The sequence below is a fragment of the Macrobrachium nipponense genome, chromosome 24 (genome assembly GCF_015104395.2).
Source record: "Macrobrachium nipponense isolate FS-2020 chromosome 24, ASM1510439v2, whole genome shotgun sequence".
Lineage (NCBI taxonomy): Eukaryota > Metazoa > Arthropoda > Malacostraca > Decapoda > Palaemonidae > Macrobrachium > Macrobrachium nipponense.
In genome coordinates, this window is record NC_061091.1 from 21,782,227 (window position 1) to 21,803,155 (window position 20,929).

General features: G+C 45.3%; 1 protein-coding gene across 1 annotated transcript in view; it reads left to right on the forward strand.

The window, feature by feature from the left end:
- The window catches only part of LOC135205514 (glutathione S-transferase Mu 4-like), a 1,039,821-nt gene that overhangs the window by 46,032 nt on the left and 972,860 nt on the right, over nucleotides 1–20,929 (forward strand). The window lies entirely within an intron of this gene.

A 20,929-nucleotide genomic window follows, 5' to 3' on the forward strand; every position in this document is an offset into this window, starting at 1 on the left:
GTTTCCACGCACAGGCGTGTTCACCTGAGAGGCAGATAGCTGTACCTGCTAGAAGGAAGGAGGCGTCCCCTCGCCCCTCGCCTTCTCGCAGTCTCAGTCCTGCCCCTTCTTTTGCTACTTCGTCACCTACGAAGGATATCCTTGTGTCCCTTCAGGACCAGATTACGTCGCTGATGGCTCAGAGGACTTGCCCAGCAGCAGTCGAGCCTAAGCGTAGGAAGGACGTTCGGCTGCCCGTCAAGAGGACGAAGCGGCCTCATTCTCTCTCGGCGGGCTCGTCTCTCTCTCCGCCTCCGGATCGTCAACGTTCTCGTTCTCCTAGCAGATCTTTTACTCTCTCAGGAGAGGACGCTCGTCAAGACGCTCGGCGTTCGAAGCAGGACGCTTTGCGCTCTCGGCAAGTAGCGGTTGAGGACGCTCGGCAGGACGCTCGGCGTTCTAGACAGGACGCTTTGAGCTCTCTTCAAGACACTTTTAAGGACGCTCGGCAGGACGCTCGGCGCGCGAAGCAGGACGCTTCTAGTTATAGACAGGACGCCTTTGAGGACGCTCCGCAGGACGCTCGCCGTGTGAAGCAGGACGCTTTTCGAGCGAAGCAGGACGCTTTTGAGAATGCAAAGCAGGACGCTCGCTTGGCTAAGCAGGACGCTTTTGGCGCCGCTTGTCAGGAAGCTCGCGCTTCCTTTCGTAGAGACGTTTCTGTTAAGACAGTTCACGTGGCTTCTAAGGACGCTCCTCTTTCGCAAGATGTCCGTACCTCTAAAGATCAACGTAAGGCCGCTTCCGTACCTGTAGCGGATACTTCCAACCAACGGAAGTCTTTGTTCAGGATTGAGACTGCGGGACGTACTCCCTCTCCTGATGGGCGTTCTCCAGTTCCTCTTAGGGAGGAAGGGGAACTTAGTAGCCCAGGGAGTTCCGTCGAAGAAGAACAGCCGGTAGCTTCAGCTGTCTCGGACTACAAGGTTCTTGTTAGGCTGTTACGTTCAGCCTTCGGGGAGAAGTTCCAGCCGACAGCCCCTAGGTCTCCTCCCTCTCAACTTTCGTCTTCCAAGACCGTAAAGACCCCTGAATTTCGTCGAAATGAAGACACCCCAATCGCTGTCGACCAAGAGGGCGTTTAAGAAACTTCAAGACTTTATGTCCAGAGGAAGGGATCAGGGCAAGACCACTTTCGCCCATCCACCCTCTAGACTCGCCGGGAAAGGAGGAGTTTGGTATGAGACCAAGGAGGATGTGGGAGTAAAGGTCCCTTCGTCCGCTTTGGGTGACTTCTCCAGTTTAGTGGACGCCCAGAGGAGGTCTCTCTTAGCTTCTGCTAAGGTGTCCTGGACTCCGGTGGAGACTGACCACCACTTGAAGGGACTGCTTCGTACCCTTAATGTGTTTAATTTCCTAGATTGGTGTCTGGGAGTTTTGGACCTTCAGTCTAGGAGTCCTGATTCTCTCAGTCTGGGGGAGCTGTCCAGCGTGTTGTCATGTATGGACAAGGCCGTCAGGGATGGTTCGGAGGAGCTAGTTTCGAATTTTGGAACTGCCTTCCTGAAGAAAAGAGCACTGCTGTGCAATTTTACTGCTAAGTCGGTATCTCCCGCTCAGAAAGCGGAATTGCTCTTTGCGCCTCTTTCGGACCATCTCTTCCCCCAGGCTATGGTAAAGGATCTTGCACAGAGTTTGCAAGAAAAGGCGACCCAGGACCTCTTGGTTCAGTCTTCAAGACGTCCAGCGGTTCCTTCCACTTCGACATTCAGCAAACCCCCGAAGAAAGTCAAACCTTTCGCGGGGCACCCCCCTCGAGAGCAGCTCCTCGAGGGAGAGGGTTTTTCGAGAGGAAGAGCTTCATTCAAACCCAAAAACAGCAAATGAAGATCTCGTCCTTCAGACACCAGTCGGGGCCAGACTGGAATTCTTTGCGGAGGCTTGGAGGCAGAGAGGGGCGGATCCTTGGACCCTCAAGATAGTAGAGGCGGGGGGTACAAGATCTCCTTTCTACATCCTCCTCCTTTGGACATCAACTCCCAGAGACCTCTCTCCATCCTATCAGGGAGAGAAGAAAAGTGTTCTTTTCGATCTATTAGACCAGATGGTCGAAAAAAGAGCGGTGGAACAAGTCTTGGACCTAGAGTCACCGGGCTTCTACAACAGGATTTTCCTAGTGCCGAAGCAGTCGTCAGGTTGGCGCCCGGTCCTGGATGTGAGCAGGCTCAATCTTTTTGTAGAAAAGATAAAGTTCAGAATGGAGACGCCTCAGTCGGTGCTGGGAGCTTTGAGACCTGGCGACTGGATGGTGTCCTCTAGACCTGCAGGACGCGTACTTCCACGTCCCAGTCCACCTCTTTCAAGGAATAGGTACCTGAGATTCGTCTTGGACAACAGGGTTGGCAGTTCAGAGCCCTTTGTTTCGGTCTCAGCACGGCCCCGATGGTTTTCACAATGATTATGAGGAATGTAGCGAAGTGGCTCCATTCGTCAGGAATCAGGATATCCCTCTACCTCGACGATTGGCTGATCAGAGCGTCGTCGAGGCAGAAGTGTCTGAAGGACCTTCAGTTTACGCTAGCCCTAGCAAAGTCTCTCTGGGTCTTTTGGTCTACACCGAAAAGTCGCATCTGACCCCGACACAGTCCATCGTGTATCTGGGGATTCAGATGGATTCAGTGGCTTTTCGGGCGTTTCCATCCCAGGAACGTCAGCGACTGGGGTTAGAGAAAGTCGCAGCCTTCCTAGAGAGAGAAGCTTGTTCGGTGAGGGAGTGATGACGTCTGCTGGGCACCATTTCCTCGCTAGAAAAGTTTGTCTCGCTGGAAGACTGCACCTCAGCCTCTTCAATTTTTCCTTGCGGAAGAATGACGTCGAAAGAGGACCTGAATGCGATCCTAAGGATCTCCAACGAAGTAAAAGTACACTTAAGATGGTGGCTCGACCCTCAGAAGTTACGAGAGGGCCTCTCCTTAAATCTTCTGAGCCCCGACCTAGTGTTGTTCTCAGACGCTTCCATTTCCGGTTGGGAGCAACACTAGGGGGGGGAAAGGGGGAAGTGTCAGGCTCCTGGAGAGGGGAACAGGTAGCCTGGCACATCAATGTAAAGGAACTGGCAGTGATATTCCTGTCGCTGCAGTTCTCGAAGAAAGACTGTCAAGCAAGGTTGTTCAAGTCAACTCAGACAGTACCACAGCCCTTGCGTATCTAAAGAATCAGGGAGGGACTCGCTCCAGATCCCTTTTTCTCCTGGCGAAGGAAAGTTCTGCTATGGGCAGACGCAAGGCGCATCAAGATTCCTGACAAGATTCGTGGCAGGGGTTCAGAATGTCAGGGCGGACCTTCTCAGCCGCCGAAATCAGATTCTACCAACAGAATGGACCTTGCACCAGGAAGTCTGTCAACAGTTATGGAGATTGTGGGGACGTCCTCTAGTAGACCTGTTCGCTACATCAAGGACGAAGAGGCTTCCTCTGTATTGCTCCCCGGTTCTGGACCCAGGGGCAATTGCAGTGGACGCGTTGCTCTGGAACTGGACAGACCTGGATCTTTACGCCTTTCCCCCATTCAAGATCATGGGGGACGTAATGAGGAAGTTCGCAGCGTCAGAAGGGACAAGGTTGACTCTGATTGCCCCAATGTGGCCAGCAAGAGAGTGGTTCACAGAGGTCATGACGTTCCTTGTGGACTTCCCAAGAACGTTGCCCTGGAGGAGAGATCTACTCAGACAGCCTCACTTCAAAAGGTTTCACAAAACCTCTCCGCTCTGGCCCTGACTGCGTTCAGACTATCGAAAAGTTGGCCAAGCGAGAGGCTTTTCAAAGGCAGCTGCGAGAGCAATCGCTAATGCTCGAAGAGCCTCTTCAAGAGCTGTCTACCAGTCTAAGTGGTCCTCCTTCAGGGCATGGTGCAAGAAGGAAGGAATTTCCTCTTCCACGACCTCTGTGAATCAGATAGCAGATTTCTTACTCTATCTAAGAAATGTGCAAAAATTGGCAGTTCCTACAATCAAGGGTTATAGGAGTATGGTGTCTGCCGTTTTCGCCACAGAGGAATGGACCTCTCCGACAATAAGATCTGCACGATCTCTTAAAGTCGTTCGAAACCATCAAAATTCCACAAGCAAGACCGCCCTCATGGAATTTAGATGTGGTGTTGAAACATCTGATGCTAAGGTCCCTTTGAGCCTCTCCATGAAGCTCTCTAAGGGACTTAACGAGAAAAACGCTTTTCCTAGCTTCTCTGGCGACGGCGAAGAGAGTTAGTGAAATCCAAGCGTTCAGTAGCCTAGTGGGTTTCAAGGGAGACAGCGCTGTCTGCTCGTTGAACCCTTCTTTCTGGGCTAAGAACGAGAAACCCGTCTAATCCTTGGCCAAAGAGCTTTGAAATCAAAGGAATATCGAGTCTCGTGGGTCAAGAACCAGAGAGAGCCCTGTGCCTGTCAGGGCTCTCAAGTTCTATGTGAATAGGACTAGAGAGATAGAGGTCCCTCAGGTAATCTCTGGTGCTCGGTGAAGAGACCAGATTTGCCGTTGTCGAAGAATGCTGTTGCTTTCTTCTTGAGGGACGTCATTAAAGAGGCTCATTCATCTTGCCAGAAGAACTGATATGAGCCTCTTTAAAGTGAAAGCTCACGAGGTCAGAGCCGTAGCTACCTCTCTTCGCCTTCCAAAGGAACATGTCTATCAGAGATATTCTGATAGCACCTTCTGGAGGAGCAATTCCGTATTCGCCTCACATTACCTCCGGGATGTGAGAACGATTTACGAGAACTGTAGTTCTTTGCCGGGACCTTACATTTCGGCAGACACAGTTTTGGGGGCCTGAAGGTAGCTCTCTCCCTATCCCTTAGCTTAGTTAGGTTAGTTTATTGTGTTTTTGGTTGATGGTGAGATCTTCTGTGAAAATCTCCCATTCCATAGTGTTAATATCAGGGGTTTTGGTTAGTGGTCAGGTGGTGGTCGGTGCTGTGTTACTGCCATATGTTTGCCTAGATGGTCTTGTCGCATTGTGGTCACGTCCCCGTTGACAGAGCATCCAGAGAGCACCAGCACTACAGGTCAAAACCTGGCTGGCAACTCTGATAAAGCATAAGCAGGCTTTAGGTGACAGTAATCACAGAGTCTACTTTGCTATCAGGTAAGGAACCAATAAGTTTAATCTTTTATTTTAATTTAAATTTCCTAAAAAATCCTAGTCTGTCTCTACCCACCATCCGAAGGTGTGATTCAGCTATATATATATCTGACAGGTAAGTTTCATGAACAAATGTATTGTTATAATACAATTAAGTTTGTTCATACTTACCTGGCAAGATATATATAATTAGAGTGCCACCCCCCTCCTCCCCTCAGGAGACAAGGGCCATGAATAAATATGAATAGAAAATGGGAATGGTTCCTGATATCCGCCTCCAGCGGCGGGAATGGGTACTACCACCTGACCGCCCCACTACGTGTGCCGCGAATTTTGAAATTCTGTCGGACGTCAGAAATACAGCTATATATATATCTGCCAGGTAAGTATGACAAACTTAATTGTATTATAACAATAACATTTTATTCATATTCTGATCGGAGCGGCAGAGCTCCTTCCCAGGCGAAATCCGTAGCGAACTGTCATAAAATCTTTGTTTTATACATTCAACTTACCTGTCAGATATATACATAGCTATAGACTCCGTCTTCCCGACAGAAATTCGAATTTCGCGGTACGCTCTACAGGTAGGTCAGATGATCTACCTGCCTGCCGCTGGGTGGCAGGAATAGGAACCATTCCCGTTTTCTATCAGATTTTCTCTGTCGCCGTATTGTAAAACAATACGTTGCGGTACCTCCAGACTTGATTTTCGTGTTTCATCGCCATCGATCTTCTGGGCTGTCTTTTTGCAGGGAAATACTGGGTCTTTGGCTCGGCATACGCTTTTATTAACTTTAATGATTTTGGCTTCGTCGAAAAATTTCGAAGAATATATAACGTGTAACTACCGAAATTGTCGGTAGACACTCACGTAGTTTGCAAGAAAGGGGGGAAAGGGATTAATATTTATTCATTAATACATGTAAATAAGTGTTAGAATTGATTGAGGAAATAAAACTGACTTCCTACTTTAGGGAGTCTGTAAAGCATGTAACTAGATACGCTTCTTTAGAAGTTTTTTTTTTTTATACTCGTACTAACAAACAGTTAGAATATTAACAGTACTAGTAGTGTTGCATCCTTATCACCTTCTTACTTCACAGAAACTTCAAATTCATAATTGCAATTTGAAGACAAGGGATGTAGCTCAAAATGCGAGTTATTAAAAGGTAAGAAGTGATTACTAGTGTTCCCCATTGCAGTGGAGGGTGCGTCATATCGGCTCTGTCTCGCTCCCAGGCCTAGACCTCTTTTCAAGCTCCCAAGCCCAGAGGAGAAGGGAATGTCGCAAACCGTAAGGAGGGTTTCAGAGAATCCCCACCGGTTCAGGCGTCCCCTCGGCAGGTTCTGTAGAGCGTCCCAGACTGCCAAGGATAGCTATTGGAAAGGCATCCTAAAACAGTGTTTCTCCCTTATTATTATACCTACTTACCCTCTAGAGAGAAGAACTTCGACGAAGATTCTCGTATTATGCAAGATAAATCTCGTCATGGGTATGAGTAACTGGAAAGGAAGTTTTCCTTACAATCAATAGTCCCTTTCGGTGGACTTAAATAGAATGAGAATTGGATTAACACGGACAACTTCGTCCAGGCGCCAATCAGGCGCTAGGCGCCTTCTAAGATCGAAGATTCAAACAGGCGCAAGGAGCCTGCCAAAATAAGATATCATTCGATAGCCGTTTCGGTAACGTCACTGTCCGATCCTGATTTTGTTCCCCGTCCAACTGGACGGTGGTTCGATCCCATGGGGGTATGAAATTATTATTATCAACTAAAAAATTCCCCATTGGTACATATATATGAAATTATATCTATTCCGAAGAGAACGCATTAGATATTAAAGGATATTTGTTGCTCGAATGATTTATATGAATCATGGTGATGTGATAAAGCATACATATACAACTTTCAGGCTCCAGCGCCTCCAAGCTTGGGCAGGCGCCAGGAGCCATAAGCCTTGAGAAACTAGAACATCTCCATGCTTTCCTACATTGAGCGGCGAAGTCACTCAGTCCCTCACAGATTAGAAAGTCCTTCTCATTCAGAAAAAAGGGAGGGCTACGGAAGAATTATCCGATAAAAAGGATCAATCTCTTTCTGATCTACTCGAATTAGAGGAAATTTCAGAAGACGAGGCTCCAACAATGGAAGGACTGTCGAATTGTAAGATTCTTACAGCACCTCTTCTTATTTTATATGGAGATTCTCTGACCCCGGCTGCGAGAAACGAGCCATAAAAAGGCTCCAGCCAGGCTCTAACCAGGTGCCAGACTGGCGCCAGGCGCCAACCAGGAGCCAGCCAGGCTCTAGACAGGCGCCAACCAGGCGCCAGGCTCCAGGATCTCCAGCTTCTTCGTGTTTGGAGATAGAATTCACCAAGAGTCTCCTCTTTGAGATTTGTCACAAGATCAGTTGTTTCCTGACAGGGGGACACAAGTTGTCGCACAGGCGGCCGTTGCCTGTGTCAGGATGGACTGAGATTGTGGGAAGTTTCTAGCAAGAACAAACTTCTCATGTCAGGGAATCTAGTGGTCGCATAAGCGACTTCATCTCTGGCAGGAGGATTTGTTTTGGAGAGAGATTCTTTGCCAGATCAACTTCCTTCTCCTGACAAAGTATTCAAGATATCGCACAGGCGAACGTAGTCCTTGTCAGGATGGACCTGGTACTGCTTAAAAGCCCTTCACCTTGTGAAGAGAGGTGCTCTCCTCAGGTGACTCTCTTCTCTCAACATTATGAGACAAGAGATGAAAGATATTTCGGATTCGTAAGTCAATTAGGGTGCAGGTCTTTCAGATTACAAGACCTTGGCAGCCCTTTTTTGCACAATTCGGCGAGTCGCTGGAGTCATGCAACCCCTCTTTCTCCTTGTTCATTGCTAATGATAGGATTTCAAATCATCCTACTCCTTTATAAAGATACAACAAGGGAGATTTTGTAATGGTTTGGTACTGGACAAGACATATGACTCTCATTATTGGGTTAGAGGCTCTTTCAAGTATTTGAGGCGTAGATTACGGCCTTATGTCCAAGGAATAGGAAACTTTGAGCGATTCTCTTCGATCCTTGCTTATTTATAGGTTAGCATTCGTTTAACAATAATTTGTTTTATTGACGAAAAGAACGAAGATAGAAATTTTCCTTCTCTCTTTGCTTTGGCGAGGAAAGAATATAGTAGAGAATTCATTTTAGGACTACGGTATGGCAAGTCATATACACATACCGAAATTAACTCTATGATTGACAACTGAATTACTAGTATCCTTACAAAGTTTTCCTAAATTAATGCTGTTTACCACAATGTAACAGAATTATAGAGGATTCTATTACGGTAGAGTACGAGTTATATAATGCTCTCATGCCTTCGAGAAGCGCTTGAAGAAAGCATATCTTTATTGGTGAACGGAGCTTACTCAGGAGAAGATGGACGAGTCGGATGGGAAGCATTCTCTTCGTGTCAGAAGTTGTTTCCCTGAATGGACTATATTACGTCTACAAAGTTTTTTCCTTCCAAGAAACGGAATTAACATATGACATGGTGCCAGGTTCCATAATAGAAGCATAGAGGTTCTGGCACATAATCTGAAAAGTTATAAGAAATTTAGGTAACTGGTTCCAGCCAGGCGCCAGGGACGGGCGCCTGCGCCACCTCACAAGGTGGAATACAGAACAGAAGCGACAGCCTGGGGCAAGGCGCCAAAGAAGCGTTAGAAGCGCCAGCCTGGCGCAAAGGCGCCAGAAGCGCCGACCTAGCTCGGTGCGTTAAAAGCGCCAGAAGAACCAGCCTGAAGCACCAGAGTGCCAGCCTGGCGCAGGCCAGAAGCGCCAGCCAAGATAATTTTCTCGATTTAGCGAGTCGTTAACCTAAGAGTCCAATAGCCTCTTTGACAGCAGGCTCGGTAACGGCAAGATTCGTTCCTGATTTTGTTCCCCGGCTAATAGAAAAAGGGGTCGATCCCAAGGAAGGATGAATTATTTATTTTAATCATTTTAGCCAATTCCACAGCTCTCTCATATCTCAAGGAGCATCGAGAATCTCTTTTTTTGCCCCTGTTCGCTTTATCAAAGAGAAACTATGTGGAACAAGGACACGGACGTAACGATCCTTAAGGGGTTCGCTGCAAGATGTTGCATGTCCGTGAGATCCTTCTAGACCGACGATAAATATTAACGTCTGTCTAAAATAATTGTATAGAGTTTTGAAAACTTGCGAGAAGTTTTCCTCATAGATCTCTTTGCAAGGTGGAAGACGAACAGGCTTCCTCTAAACTGCTTCCTTATTCTCGAACTAAGAGAGGTAGTAATATACGCCATCTTAGTTAAAAGGGGAATAAACTTTTTGTCTTTGTTCCCCTTCATATAAGATTCTTAACAAATATATTAAGATAAACGGGGGTGTCAAAGGAAGAGAGGATGATACTTTATACCTCATTTTGGCCTTAGAGAGGTTGGATTCACAGAGGTCACGTTCTTCCCAAAGCATGCTTCGGGAATTTGTTTTTCCAAGGCATCTGTTATAAATGGACCCTTACCAACCTCTCCACTCTGAATCTGTCTGTGTGCAGACTGACCACATGTGGACAGGAATGAGAGGATTTTTCAAGGTAAATGGCAAGTATCATGGCCAAGTCATAGAATTGCTGCAGATCGTGCCAGATGGAATAAGGAAACTGTCCTCTTCCAATACCTCTGTGAACCACATAACGGTTTATCTTCCTTTCAGAGGGAAGAATCACCTTGGTATTTATCTGCTATCAAAGAACGCAGTAAAAGGCTATACTCTGTCTCTACAAAGGGAATAGAGATAGCAGAGGATTTATATCTTCAGGATCTCATACGATACCTCAATACAACAAGAGTAGGATATCATAATACTTTGAATGGGATATTTTTTGTGGCCTCAGATTCCGTGTTCCGACAACATGGAACGGCTCCTCATCAAACATCTTTGTGAAATTTTATGAGGGAATTCTGTGTTTCTCTTGGTCCTAAACTACCAAGAAGACAAGTGAATTTTTTGTGCATTGAAATCTCGCATCAGTTTCAATAGAGACTCGGCAATAGGTTCTGGCCAGCATAGTATGTCTGGCAAAAAGAAACTAACAAAAACCCTCTATTCCTGACTCAACGCTTTCAGATAGAAGTTTCGTTGTCCAGGCAGGGGACTTACGTTTTCATCTACAGATGAAGAGATGGTTTAAAAACGTTTGCCTACAGAGTCTTTGGGATGCGATGAGGGCTCGAAATACTTCTTCAGAAGGTATTCAGAGGGATACAATAAGAGCTAAGAAAATCTAGGGTCAGCCCAATTTCAGCTCTGAGTCTCCGACTTCCAGACTCCTTCCCTTCCTTCGGCGGGCAAAGGATAGGGAAGATTCTGCAACGAGAAACCTCATCAACAGGTAAGAAGAGATCTCGATAGCACGGAAAGTACTCACGAAGTTCCTCCTAGGAGGAAGACTCTTCTCTCTCGTACTGTTAGATATCCTATCGTCTACTGGATGTAACTGATTAAAATCACCTCCCCTGGCCAGAGGCCAGAAGCTAAAAAGGGGAAGAATTTCTTCCACCCTTCTCCATTCTCCTGATAAATATGTGGTTGTTCAGGACATTCAGACAATGTAACGCCAACCAGGCGACTAATGCCAAAACAGGCGAAAATACGCCGGAGGCAGACAGTTTCAATGAACACTGTCATTGTCTGATGCGGAGAAAGAGCGGGCCTCCAACCTGGCGCAGATGCGCTAGAGGCAAACAAATCGGGCAGATAAGAGTGTCCTATGCGGATATTGCCAGACAGCCTCGAGAGACTACCATGCTCGAAGCTCCAGCAAGTGGGGAGGAGCCAGCCAGGTGTCAGGCGCCAAAAAGAAACATGCCTTGAATCAGGCGCGAGGCATCAGCCAGGCGTCTGCCAGCCGCGAAGCGCCAGCCAGGCTCCAGGCTTCATCCAGAAGAGATCCATTTCAATGAAAGACCTGGTCTTCTTTGAAACAAGTGTGATCTCTAAAGCACTTCTAGAGTGACTTGGTGATTCCTTCAAACAGCTGAGAATTAAAAGCGCATGAGTGCGGGCTTTTATGAATTCTTGTTTGTTCTATAACAATATGTCATAAAGGACATATGAGCTGTCGCTTACGGGAGATGCAGCTCTGTGTTGACGCCTTCCATTACCACGAAGGATGTCATTTTAACCTACGTAGAGTTCCTTCTCTCTTGGATTATACGTGTCTACGGATACGTTGCTGGGATAGGGAGCTGACACTGATCCTTAACTGAGTTAATTTATTTAACATAGTATTTTTGTTTGGGGTGTTTGAAAGGAGTTTGGGGATAACACTTTTCAAATTAAACACTAACCCTCGTGTTAGGATCAGGTGATCGGGATCGGTGTTGTGCTCCTTAATTATGCCACTAGGCATAGGTGTATTGTCATGTAAGTGGATAAGACCCCATTGACAAAGGCCATCAGGATCTGTCGAGTAAGTGGATAAGACCCCATCGACAGACCAACAAGAACTCTTAGCCATAGGTCACATCCTCGCTGAGGCTCTTGAGGCGAAGCAGATTCCTAGGCATTAGCCATGGAATCTTCCGCCTAAACCAGTAGGAACCAAGGTTTTATTTATTATTACCTACAACGTATGTTGTTTCCTGTCTATTCAGTAATTAGCTGTCTCTTACCCTCCTCCAATGGTGTGAATCAGCTATGTATATACTGACAGGTAAGTTGAATGTATAAAAATGATATTGTTATGATACAATAAAGTTTTATACATACTTACCTGGCAGATATATACAATTAATCGCCCACCCAACCTCCCCTCAGGAGACAAGTGGAAGAGAAAATCTGATAGAAAACGGGAATGGTTCCTATTCCTGCCACCCAGTGGCAGGCAGGTAGATCACCTGACCTACCTGTAGAGCATGCCGCGAAATTCAAATTTCTGTCGGGAAGACGGAGTCTATAGCTATGTGTATATATGCCAGGTAAGTATGTATAAAACTTTATTGTATCATAACAATATCATCTTACCCGTCCACACATGTGATAACATGTCAATTGGTCGGAGTAACTTCAGTTAATGCCATCATTCTTCAGTTCTGGTAAGAGTACTGACTCCGTTCACAAAGTGCCATCTACATGTAAGTTTTATGTCAGATTCAATGAACTGACAGGTAAAATGTATTGGTCTTGCAGTAAACACACATAATTACCTGTCTAAATCTACATTTCTGATTTTTGTATTAGGCGTGTGACTTTTACACATTTACATATATTTATTTTTTATTAAATAATAATTGACCATTCGGCTGTCGGCCATCTGGGCCACATCTTAAAACAAGCCTCTGGTTGCTTTTGTAGTCTTCCGCGGTGTTGGTGTACATCAAAGTCAATTCGAGTGCCAAGTTTCCGGTTTAAGTACTTTGCCTTCATAATGGAGGTTTGTTCTGATTGCGATCATTAGTATTGCCATTTTCCTCTGGAATGGAACAGTTTATTTAGTTTTAGGTGAATATTTTTTTCTTGAAACAAATGCAATTTTACTTTCCATTGTGATTTTTTGTTTCATCTCCCTTTCCACCGGAAAACTTGGGGTTCCTTCATACAAGGTAACTAATGGCAATCAATTATTTGTGGCAGTTGCTTGAATATACAAGCAACTTTGTGGCCACCAACTCAATGAATTCCTTTTAATTTAGAAAGATGTCATCGAGTGAGGAATATCCTTTTGTCCTGTTCCATACAGAAGAGAATTTAGTGCAAGAAAAAGAATGCAACTGTAATACTAATTTATATGCTGACAGTAAGACTAAAGAGAATCGTCATACTTTTTTACCATATTCCTCCTCATCTGCGTTTTATCCCGAATTACAGGGGGTTTTCTCTCTTCATTTTATCAGGTCATCAGTGTTCAGTTATCATTACTTAGAGTCAGCATATTGTTTTTTTTTTCTGTTGGGGACTTGCAATAAAATCTTCCTTTACAAAGCGAAGGAACATTAATGAGCCCTTTTGGTAATGGCGATGAGTGGCAAACATGAGAGATCATATTTGAGACAGTATTAACTGCAAGTTTCCACAACTTCAAGTTCTGGCAGCTGTTTGCCTCAATTATTGCTCGTGTAGTCAGTTGCCAGAACGCAAAGCTTCACCTCTCAAGATGGGAGGGACATTGTAAGAAGAAGGTACTGCATTTTTTCATGTGAGGGAAATTACTTCTCTCTCTGTTCATCTAGATATTTATGGTCAGGATTGAGGGGCTCTTTGTAAAAAGTAAATAATGTCCATCTTATGCCCTATCAATCTACTAACTGAAACTGGCCTTTAGGTGAATTTTTTATTTTTTACATGAATTGAAAGTAAAATATTATCAAAAGAAATAATTTATTATTTCAGAGAATTATGAAAATATTTTTAGTACATGAATTCAAATGTGTTTATCTCTTGCAGGTGAAGTTTGATATGGCGTTTACACAGAAAAACATTGGCCTCAGTCATTGGTGAAGACAGGCTAACAGGTTAGTGCAGAGTTTCCAAGTGTTTCTGTAAAATATTATATTGTTTGCTGGTAAATTGCCAGCATATGAAAACGACATATTCTCTTGATGTTAATTTTTCTGATTTACTTATAATAAAATGTTGATTTTATATATATATATATATTATATATATATATATATATATATATATATATATTATATATATATATGTATGTGTGTGTGTGTGTAACAGTGAATATGTGAAATCCTGGGATTTCACGAAATTCCTAGGGCATATGTGAAATAACTAATTTGCTTACGAACATTTGATCCCAGAGAGCTTTACTAAACACGGTGAAACGGTGATTCATCTACACAGTTTTGCTGTGTTTGTTACTAGTCTCTGGAGTGTTAAATGTGTTTCGCTGTGTTTACCACTAGCCCCTGGGGCTAGTACTAATCACGGCGAAATACATCGTGACACCCCAGGGGCTAGTGCTAAACATGGTGAAACACTGTAGATGAATCAATCACTGTTTCACTGTGTTTAGTACTAGCCCTTGGGGTTCGAATGTTCCTAAGTGAATTAGTCATTTCATATATTTCTTAGGGATTTTGTGGATTCCCTGATTATACATATTCCCTGTAACACAGTGTATATATATATATATATATATATATATATATATATATATATATATATATATATATATATATATTATATATATATATATATATATATATATATATATATATATATATATATATATATATATATATATATATATATATTGTTCAAGATTTTAAGCTAGAACCAAGGAAAAATAAAGTCTTTTACCCAAGTTTAATGCATCTATGTATATACAAGTTGCCCCTTCCACTTGGAAAGAACCCATTCTCTCCATTCTCCCTTTTTCTCTTGAAAAAGCTCTCTCTTCTCCCATTGGTGCTTGGAATTACCCCTGCAGAGCGACCACTTCAAAAGCCTGGAAAGCAGCAGCCCACTCTCAGAAGAGCACCAGACCTAGGACAGGTCAGAACCTTGCTCCTTACCATAAGGTACTGTATTGAAGCTCATTTCAACCAGGTAATTGTTTTTACCTGTCTGCATTTCATTTCCTTTTTCCAAGGCGACTTGTGCAGTTTATCATTCCCCCTTGCCATCTGGGCTCAATTCTGTAATTACTTCCTTGTGTTAATAGTAACGTCCCCCTAGTGAATTTAAGACATGAAATAGTTTCTGCTGTGTAGATTTCCCAGTCATTTCATTCCCCCCATGAGTGGCCTTTAGTTTGAAAGAAAGTATTAAAGTAACTGTTCACCCTTGTGTGCCCGCCTGCCTTATGCCTCTGTCCTCTATTTGCAGACAAACGCTGTGCCTGGCTGTGGTAGGAATTGGAAATCCTTGAAGCTTGCAATCTTGGTCCGTTGTGCAATTTTCGTAAACGCCGTGGCTGAACTGCTCCTGCACGTGTTAGGGTGGATTGAAAAGCGGTCCCACGCCCCTTGTGTTCCTGGACCTCTGTAAATTCATGTAAATGTAGTGCTTTTAAAACTAGAGTCCAGCTTTTATGTAAATTCCTCCCTCCTCAGTAAAATCGGTCTTAATCCTGAGAAGTTTAGTTTTTATGCATGACACTTACCTGGCAGGTATATATATAGCTTATCCTCTTGTCGCACTGGCAGAATTTCAAAACTCGCGGCAACCGCTAGTACACTGGTAGTTCAGGTGATCGCCCACCCGTTCCCGTGGCGTGCGGTGCTCGGAACCATTCCCATTTTCGTCAGATTTTCTCTGCCAGCCGAACCGGCAACATCGTTGAAGGTTCTCTGATAGAATTTCCTGCTCGACTGACTTTTCGATGTTTGGATATTGGTATCGTATTTGAAAAGTTAGCTTGGCAATCGCAATTGTTTTTTCGTTAGTATGTCTGATTCAGGTAGCATGTTTAGAGTTTGTGTGAAAGAAGGGTGTAAAGTGAGACTGCCGAAATTATCGGTAGATCCCCATACTGTATGTAAGAAGTGTCGAGAGTTTGTGTGTACGTGGGAGAACAGGTGCAATGAATGTGAGAGTCTGAATGAGAAAGAGTGGAAGGCTCTTATTAAGTATGTGGAAAGATTGGAAAAGATCAGGTGAGAAGATCAGTGTCTAGAAAGTGAGAGATCTGGATCTTCTGGTAAACCTTTGAATGATTCTATTTCTGTTTCTTCTCCAGCTCATTCTCATGTAGAGTTAGTAGCACCTTCCCCTCAGGTTTCTCCTGCGCCCGTTGCTGTATCTGAGGACACGACTGATCCGCAGATTGTGAAAGTGTTCGCTGCCCTTGCTTCTATGGGTGATCAGATCAAGCGTTTAATGGATAAAGTGGAAGTGTTTAATGTTGGTGACAGTGTTGTGGAGGGGGCGCCTGATCATCCCTCTCGTGCTCCTAGACCTCTGTCAAGCTCCCAGACCCAAGGGAGAAGGCATGTCGACAGTCGAAGGGAGGCGAGAGGGGTTTTAGCACGATCAGTCGTCCCTTCAGGCAGTCCTGTTGTTTCGTCCCAGGCTGCAGCAGTAACGCAAGAGAAAATGGCGTTACTGGGAAGTGCCTTTTTAATTCTTCAGATAGTTCTGCTTCAGAAGGAATAGACGCTTTTTGGAAGAATCGCGTCCTCTCAAGAGATCGTTACATGCTGACCTCGTCCCAGGATGAAAGGGTCTACGCGCAAGAGGGGTGAGTAGCCCTGAGAATTTTTTCGTCGGAAGATGAGGACGCAATCCTATCAAAGGAAGAGGGTTTCTCGTCCTTTAGATGTTGCTAACCGTGCGATGGTCGGTTATTCTCCTAATAGAGAACCTCCACTTCGTAGACGTTGGGATCGCTCGCCTCTTCGTATCAGCCCAGTGCGTCCTCGTTCTCCTCCTCCTCATGAGTCTCGTCAGGAAGCGGAGACTAAGGAAGTTTTGCGAGATATGCAGGAGAAATTAGCTGTCCTTGTTAAATCCTGGGAAAGGTCCGAACAACCTTTGGCTAGATGTAAGGACGCTTCTCTTCCAGTTAAGTCCTCCAAGAGGACGCAGGATAAGCCGTTGCCTCCTCTTTCTCAGGCGGCATTATCTCGTAATCCAGGACGCAGTGTGTCCTATAGAGGGACCGTTTCTCCGACGCCGCAGGACGCAAGAGGAAGTGATGGACGCATGGTGGACGCAGCTATTGCAGTGGACGCAGGACGCAAGGCGGCAGCACGCTGAACCGTCTTCATCCCGACAAGACAGGGAAGGGTTTTGTAAGGAGACAGTTTCTCATTCGCTGTCCAGGCAAGCTTTGGAAAAGGATCCCTCTACTGATTTGCATCAAGATCTGGAATTCAGGATATTTCTTCACAGGAGGAAGACTTAGTTGATTTTTCGGAAGAGGACAAGAATGTGGAAGCTCCTTCCTCGGATTATAAGAGGTTAACTGAGTGCCTCCTTTCGTTGTTTGAAGGAGACTTTCAACCGTCAGCTCCGTTATCTCCTCTGTCTCAATTCTCGAAGACTAAAGCGCCCAAGAAATCTTCTTTCTTGAAAATGACGCTGTCGATCACAGCTAAGAAAGCCCTTCAACGCATCAATGAATGGTTGAAGGAGAAGAGAGAAGCGGGGAAGACTTCATTCGCTTTCCCTCCAGCCAAGTTGGCTTCAAAGTCTGGTGTGTGGTACTCTACGGGGGAAAGTCTTGGCCTGGGAGTTCCTGCCTCCTCCAAGGGGGACTTTTCTAATAATCGTGGATAGCTCCGTAGGCATGCGCTACACGCAGCCAAGGTGTGGTGGACTTCATCAGAGGTTCGATCATGCTGAAGGGCATTTATCGAACTTTTGAAGTCTTTAATTTCCTCGATTGGTCGTTGGGGGCTTTGGCTCGTTCTCTGGAGATGGAGGAACCTGCGGATTTGGATTTACCCAGAAGCATTATGTCCTGTATGGACAAAGCCTTGAGGGATGGAGCTAATGAACTTTCTTCACTTTTTACGGCAGGTGTGCTGAAGAAAAGGTCTCTGTTGTGCTCGTTCGCTGCTATGGGAGTTGATGTTCTCCCCACTTTCAGGACAACTTTTCCCATCGGAAATTATTAAGGATATCGCGCTTTCCCTTACTCAGAAGGCTACCCAGGACCTTCTGACTTCTTCAGTGAGGAAGTATTTGCCGACAAAGGTGGTAAAGAAGACACCGAAGGAATCAAGGACAACCCAGCAGCCCTTTTGGGGTAAGACCTTTTCCCGACCAGCCTTTAGAGGTAAAAGAGTTCCTGCCAAGAGAGGTTCGAAGACCTCAACCAAGCAATGAGTTGGAAGTCCTCCAGACGTGTGTTGGGGCCAGACTTTTAGACTTTTGGGAAGTCTGGCAAAGCAGGGGAGCGGATCCTTGGTCCGTAAGTGTAACAAAGGAAGGTTACAAGATCCCCTTTCCTAAAGAAACCACCTCTCGATACATCCTGAGAGCCCTAGGGGCTCATTACATCGATTTAGAGAAGAGAGGCTCTTTGGCATCAAGTTGTCAGCATGCTAGAGAATGGAGCCATAGAACATGTTTTGGATCATGATTCCCCAGGATTTTACAACCGACTTTTCCTGGTACCGAAGTCTTCAGGGGGTTGGAGGCCAGTATTGGACGTAAGTCATCTAAACTTGTTCGTAGAAAAGACCAAGTTTACGATGAAGACGAACGATTCAGTACTGGCAGCGGTACGTCCAGGGGACTGGATGGTGACGCTGGACCTTCAGGATGCATATTTTCATATTCCGATTCATCCAAGGTCCAGAAAATATTTAAGATTCGTGATTCCAGGGACAAAGATATATCAATTCAGAGCCCTTTGCTTCGGGCTTTGCACGGCCCCTCCAGGTGTTTACAAGGATGATGGCGAACGTGGCGAAGTGGCTTCATCTGTTAGGTGTCAGAGTCTCCCTCTACTTGGACGACTGGCTCATAAGAGCCCAATCAAGGCAACAATGTCTGGAGGACACGGAGCTTACATTGGAATTAACAAGGCAGTTGGGTCTGATGGTGAACCTGAAAAAGTCACAACTGATCCCCACACAGGAGCTAGTTTATTTGGGGATTCTGATATCCTCAGTGACTTTTCGAGCTTTTCCGTCCCCCGAAAGGCAGACCTTGTGCCTTCGGAAGGTGCAAGAATTCCTAGAGAAAGATCAATGCTCGGCGAGAGAGTGGATGAGCTTACTGGGGACACTCTCTTCACTAGAGCGGTTCATTTCTCTAGGAAGACTTCACATGAGGCCCTTACAGTTCTTCCTGAACGAAGTCTGGCCAAGAAGATCGCAACCAGATTCCTTCCTGTTTCCAATTCCTTTCAAGATAAAGGAGGAATTGAAGTGGTGGCTAACCCCGGGAAGGTTAGCAGAGGGTACGTCACTCCAGCAGAAGAACCCAGACCTGATATTATATTCCGACGCGTCAGACGCAGGCTGGGGAGCGACGCTGGGCCCTCGAGAGGTGTCAGGCCTTTGGAAAAAGGAGCAAACAGTTTGGCACATAAACAGGAAGGAACTGATGGCGATTTTCTTGGCTCTGAAAGCGTTCAGATTGTTGATCGGCGGCAAAATGGTGCAGATCAACGCGGACAATACCACAGCTCTGGCATACGTACGCAAACAAGGAGGGACCCATTCGTTTACTCTTTGCAAATTGGCGAAGGAGATTCTTCTGTGGGCATAGAGCGAGAACGTCACCCTGCTCACCAGGTTCATTCAAGGGGAGAAGAATGTCAGAGCGGACCTGTTGAGCAGGGAGGGACAAGTTCTTTCGACGGAGTGGATCTTGCATCAAGAAGTATGCCAGAGGCTGTGGAATCTTTGCGGCAGCCCAGTGGTGGATCTTTTCGCTACCGCAGCGACGAAGAGGTTACCGAACTACTGTTCTCCAGTCCCAGACCCTCTTGCAGTCGCAGTAGATGCCTTCCTACTAGACTGGACGGGGCTGGATGCGTACGCCTTTCCACCGTTCAAGATTTTAGGAAGGGTAATGAAGAAATTCAGGGAAAGTCAAGGAACAAGGCTTACACTCATAGCTCCATACTGGCCGGCCCAAACTTGGTTCACAGAGGTACTGGAATGGACAGTGGATTCTCCGAGAAGACTACTCACAAGAGTAGATCTTCTCAAACAACCCCACTTCGACAGGTTCCACAAGAATACCCTCGCTCTGGGTCTGACTGTGTTCAGACTATCGAAAGACTTGTTAGAGCGAGGGGTTTTTCTAGAGAAGCAGCGAAGGCAGTTGCTAGAGCACGAAGAGCTTCAACTATCAAAGTGTACCAGTCGAAGTGGGAGAACTTCTGTAAATGGTGCAAGAATCGGAAGGTTTCTTCATCCAGTACCTCTGTGACCCAAATTGCAGATTTCCTTCTGTATCTGAAGAAGGAATTGGGGTTAGCAAATCAAACCATTAAGGGATACAAAAGTATGCTGTCTTCAGTGCTTAGGCACAGAGGATTAGATCTGTCCAATGACGCAGATCTTAGAGATCTTCTAAGATCTTTTAATACAAAGAAGGATAGACAATGCAGAGCGCCTTCTTGGAATCTTGATGTCGTACTCAAGTTCTTAGGAACGGATAGGTTTGAACCTATGGACAGTGCTTCAATTGAGAGAGGTATCGAAGAAGACATATTCTTGGTAGCCTTGGCTACAGCTAAAAGGATTAGCGAGCTGCAAGCTATTAACAAACAAGTAGGCTGGAAGCACAACAAAGCGGTTTGTTCGTTCCAGGAAGATTTCTTAGCCAAGAATGAGAATCCTTCGCATCCGTGGCCAAGGTCCTTTGAGATTACAGGACTGGCCAATCTAGTGGGTCAAGAACAGGAAAGGGTTCTTTGCCCGGTAAGAGCCTTACGTTACTATGTGGAAAGGACAAGAAGCATTAGAGGGACCTCAGGTTCTCTCTGGTGTTCTGTGAAAGACCCTACCAGACCCATGACTAAAAATGCTATGGCTTTTTTTGTAAGAGAAGTCATTAAGGAAACACATTTGCTTTGCCAAGAAGAAAGCTTCGGCTTGCTTAAGGTTAAAGCTCACGAAGTGAGAGCGGTAGCTACGTCCTTGGCATTCAGAAAAAATTTAGACTCTATGTTTTGGAGGACCAATTCAGTCTTTGCCTTGCATTACCTCAGAGACGTTAAGACAACTTTTGATAATTGTCAAACGTTGGGCCCGTACGTATCCTCAGGTACAGTACTGGGCAAAGGAGTTTCCACCCCATAACCTACTAACATGCTAGGCTATTATTTTTAATTAGGTTATAGTGTTTTATGGTTGTCTGAGGAGGGACCCATTCGTTT